The sequence below is a fragment of the Ipomoea nil genome, unplaced genomic scaffold (genome assembly GCF_001879475.1).
Source record: "Ipomoea nil cultivar Tokyo-kokei standard unplaced genomic scaffold, Asagao_1.1 scaffold1919, whole genome shotgun sequence".
Taxonomy (NCBI): domain Eukaryota; kingdom Viridiplantae; phylum Streptophyta; class Magnoliopsida; order Solanales; family Convolvulaceae; genus Ipomoea; species Ipomoea nil.
Genome location: NW_017618347.1, coordinates 343,400 through 348,576, shown reverse-complemented (window position 1 = coordinate 348,576; position 5,177 = coordinate 343,400). Strand labels below are relative to the sequence as shown.

The 5,177-nt window shown below is 39.7% G+C and overlaps 1 long non-coding RNA gene across 1 annotated transcript in view; it reads left to right on the top strand.

Moving 5' to 3' along the window:
• The first annotated feature begins 3,090 nt into the window (after nucleotides 1–3,090).
• Nucleotides 3,091–5,177, top strand: part of LOC109193760 — a 12,804-nt gene continuing 10,717 nt past the window's right edge. The window contains exon 1 of the long non-coding RNA XR_002056333.1: nucleotides 3,091–3,100. This is a non-coding gene — a long non-coding RNA (uncharacterized LOC109193760). The remainder of the gene's footprint in view (nucleotides 3,101–5,177) is intronic.

The following is a 5,177-nucleotide window of genomic DNA, read 5'->3' as shown; positions in this document are numbered from 1 at the left end:
ATAGTGGACCTCAGTCCTATATCATATCAATATCCCTGACCGATCTTAACCGGCCTGGTTAACAGTTGGGATGGTTCTCAACCCATTCAACTGCCCGTATAGCCCAATTGATCTTAACCAAGTTGGGGTCATGCATCACATAACATACAATAGCACGTAATAACACATAATTCACATAGGGAGGGGGAGACATATAATTAAGCTTACTTGTGATCATTCACATACTAAGAATAATTCCTAAGGGCTCATATAACTTCCACCTAGGTCCATGGGTTACCAATTCAACTAGCATGTAATTCCTAAGACTCGTTTAACCTACGAATGGTACCCGAAATTCCAAACTAGACTCAGGCACGACAAACGGGGTCCGTTGGGACACCATGGGGAACGGGGAACATCAAACGGGGAAGCCGGGGACCCGGGGTGGGGTATGGACCAGCGGGTAGCCGGTGGGTGGGGGTCACCCGCCGGCTGCCCGCCGGTGGTACTGTTCCGGGCAGCGGGTAGCCGGCGGGCAGCCGGCTGCCCGGTGGCTGCCCGCTGCCGGGCAGTGCCCTTTGGGCAGCGGGTAGGTGGTGGGTTCCCCCACCCCCACCTACCCCCCAATGACTCATTCATCACAAGTTCGTCCTGAGATCCTTTGTGGAACCCGAAACCATGCTTAGACACTTTTAAACGCAAATAACGACATCACATAAGCAATTAACGGATCAAAAGCAAGAATCATGTAGGACTTATCCTATATATAAACAACACCCGATCATGCGAATTCCCACCCAAATATAAATCAAGAATGTCCTCAATACAAATTCTCAATCCAACCTAGGGCTCTAATCCCACCCAAATCATCAAGAACATATTTTATTTTCAACATCAAGAAAATATCAAGATTCATCAAGAATCATCACAGCATAATCAAGAACTTCTTTTTATCATCAAGGTTATCAAGATTCTCAAGAACGCATATAGGTCATCTTATCAATCATCAAGAACATAACATAATTATCATAGAAGAATTCAATCAAGACACAAGAATATAGAGGGAGGCCAAGGAAAGAGATTAGAGTGAAGAAAATAGGTTTTGTTGAGACATGGGTTACCTATTAGCCTTAATTAATCATTCCTTGGCTATTAAGGTTCTTCCCTAAGATTTCCATCCGTTTTGATCTCCCTAGGCTTGGTGGTGGGGTGTCCCTTGGGAATTCTTGTGTGGTGATATCTATTGTGGTGTGACTTCTAGGTGCCTCCTATGTCCTTATATATATATTTAGGAGTCCTATTTGGGGTCTGAATGGTATGGGTTTACTAATTCTATTCCTTATAGGACTAAGGACTTGCTTTAGGGATAAGGGTCAACGGTCCATGGTGGACCATATTAATTAATTATATTAATTAATTAAAGAGAATCCTAACCATAATCTGAATAGTAAAGGTATACTTTCTTTATTCCTAATTAAGATCTGATTAGTAAAATGTTGACTTTCTTTATTTCTAATAGGCTTGTGACTCTAGTTTAGGCAAGGGTCCACGATCCGTGGTGGACCATATTAATTAATTAAAGGGATTTCTAATCAAATTAAATCCTTTTTAATTATTATTAATAAAATTAATTAAATAATTAATTCGGGATTAAAGGTCGTAACTCGGGGTGTTACAACTTAGCACGATTCAAGATACCTAAGTCCTACATGGATACCTACCATATAGTTCTAGACATACGAAACATCAAGGAGACACTCAAATAGTTCCACAAAAGAACATCGGGAAGTCAAAAGACCAAATACCGAGTCAAACGAATCACGGGGAACAAATCCCGAACAAACACCAACATGTACCCCGCGGGAGGACACCCGGGTAGGCCCCTACCTGTGGTCCTGCCCGCGGGTACCAACACCCACAAGCCTCGTTCCCGCGGGTGGGGCGGCGGGTAGGGCTCTCCCCGTCGTTCCGCCCGCGGGTACGTCCCTGGGTCCAAAATAATCCCTTCGGGGATTTTCAACTCCAAGCTCAAATTCAAGTCCAAAACATGTCAAATCTCACCCAACACAACAAAATGACTTGAACCATGGAAAATGCCAAGCAATGGCACAAAGGAACCCTAAACACAAGCTCTAGATATGCAATATCACAATACAAATGCATAAACCCTCACGTTTCATAGCAAAACACAAGTAGAATCCAAGAAATCACATATAGGTAAGCAAAATAGGTTTTGTAGAGCATGGGTTACCTCTTGTAGACCAAAAGACTTCACTTTACACCACAACAAGCTCCCCACAAGGCTTACTTTCCAAACCCACTTCAAGATTAAACCAAAAGATCATAATGATCCTACCTTTAAGAAAAAGACAACTAAGATGAAACCAAAAACACAAGATGGACTTAGATCTTACCCTCCTAGATGCCCAAATAGGTGAAAGGTTGAATCTTGGAAGCAAATCTTGGAATCTTGACAAGGGTCTCAACTTGGCTTGGAGAATAAGCTACACTTCTTTTCTAGAGAGAAGGTAGAGCTAATTTCTAGGAATTGTAAGGAATGAAATGAAGAAGTCTTCTAGGTTAGGTTACAATACTAACTCTTGGTGAATAGTCAAGAATACCCTTACTAACTTTTAGAAAGTGTAAGGAACAAGGGAACTCCCCTCAAGGCTCAAGGTACAACACAACTTTAAGGTTGACTAGTCAAATACTAGTCCTTGAGTATTAAAAATCAAGATTTTAGGAATTAATTCCTCAAATAAAATAGGATTAATTAATCAATTAATCCATGGATTGAATGTGGATTTTTGGGGTGTCACATCATCATTCTTTCGCACTTCTTCCATTGAATCATTCTCAAGTTTCTCCTTACCACCATTATCTTGCAACTCTACACTTTCTCCCCAAATTAGTGTCTCCATCTCAATGCACTCATCATAAACCTCATCATCTTCATCTTTATCTTCAAGGTCCTCACCCTCCTTTTCATTTCCATCAACCACATGACCTTCATTTGGCAAGAGCAACTCTTGTAGAACATCTCCATTGGAAGGTAATTCTTGAACGGGTTCTTGAGTTGCCAAACCTTGTCTTTGAGCCATTATTTGATCCATTCGATTTTGTAGCTCATTCAATTGCATAAGCATGTTAGCCATCATGGACTTCATCTCGGACTCTTGATCAAATGGTTGACATTCTTGTTGAGGTTCTTGGTAAAGGATTTCTTGAAATTGGTCTTCATATTGTTGTTGAGGTTCTTGATGTGGAGGTTCTTGAACTTGGCCTTGATATTGGAAATTAGATTCAAAGATGTAGCATCCTTCGGCTTCATGTGGTCCTCCACATATGGCACACCAAAGAGGTTGTGGCATGAACATTGGTGGTGTACCTCCTTGAAAAGCTTCTTCATTGACATTGACATTATATTCCAAAGCTTGTTGTTGATCATCTTGATGAGGCACTTGGTAAGTGGGAGTCAATATGTAACAACTTTCCATAGCATGAGAACCGCCACATATAGCACACCAAGAAGATTGTGGCTCCAAAGCTTGAAAAGTGTCTTCTTGAGGGACTTCTTGACTCATATTGATACCACACTCTTAAGAGAAATGTTGACAATCTTGAGGTGGTGTTGGCCTTGTGGAATTTAACTTGTAACAATTCTCCAATGCATGAGCTTCACCACAATAGGAACACCACTTAGAATAAGAAAGGAATGATTGAAGTGGACCACCTTGAAAGGTCTTTATACCCATTTTGATGAAATCGGGCAATGACATTCTTTGCTCTTGGAAATCATAACCCTCCATAATTCAAAGTTCGTGATTGAGTGGTGAAACAAGCTAATGAATGTGTACATCAAACATTAACAAGATATAAATACAAAACCTTCACAAACACATGAACCCTAGGTTGGAGTTCTTCCCCTTTTTTGCAATAATCACAAATCAATAATCAAGATAGATAATACAACCCTAACTCAAGTCCATAGACTATCTACTCATGATTAAATAGCATAAAGAACACAAGTAATAAACATAAATCTTGCAAAATAAAGAGATAAAAGGGAGAAGAACTTATTTATTGAAAATGGAAGAACAATCTTCAAATGTTGGAATCCAAGTTTCAAATCCAAGATTACAAGCTTCAAAAGTGTTAAGAAATATAAATCTAAGTCTAATCTAACCTAAAAATATGAAGGAGAATGAAAGAGAGTGTCTAGGGTTCTAACAAGAGTCAAAACCAAGTAGGAATGACCAAAAATCGTTCATAAATAAAGTAGAGCGCAGGTGACACGGCCAGGGACATGGGCCATGTCCCTGGCGGTGTCCAAAATGGCAGTGCACACTGGAATTTGCACAGAAATTACACGGCCATAGATACGGCCATGCCCTTGGCCGTGTCCTTTGGTCTTCAAAATGTCAGAATTTGGAATTATAGTCTTCATGAAAGTTGTAGCCCTTCCAGTCTTCTTTCCAATGGCGCAAGAATCACTTCAATTGGACATTCTTAGGCCGAGATATGGTCCAAAAACCAAACAGTGGTCAGTTTTGGATTGTAAGTTTGGAACTTCAAATTCAAGGACAATTTTGACCCCTGTGGCTTCTTTTTTAGGCTTTGATGTATTTATAAGAATTGTAGCCCTTTGAGTCGTCTTTGCAATTGAATAAGAATCACTTAATTTAGATACTTCAAGACCGAGAAATGGCCCGAAAATAAAACAGTGGCCAATCCTTGCAAGAATTTCAGCTTGTTGACACTTGTTCCACTTTTGCCTTGGTTTAATTTGTCCATATGATCAACACCATTGAAAACATCAATCTTTGGCTCCTTTGGAAGTGTTGCATCCATCTCCTTAGCTTCACCTTGGCTCCCTTTGACTCCAAATGCATCCAACATGATCTAAAATCCTTCATTTCTACTCAAATATAATAAATTGTGCATAATGGATCAAATGAGCAAAATAAAGATCATTTTGAAAAACATTGTGACACTTCATAAGAAAAACAAGGCTAAATATGGGGTAGACATGGGTTATAAATATGAACAATTATACACTTATCAACTGTGTTCAACTTCAGTAAATAGTTTCATGCAATTCTTTCCATTGTGTCATACATGGTAGAGGTAGATGCTATTTATGTGCTTATGCTAATGTTTCTCTATGTTCTGATTTATTCTAAAGTGGATATTGAACA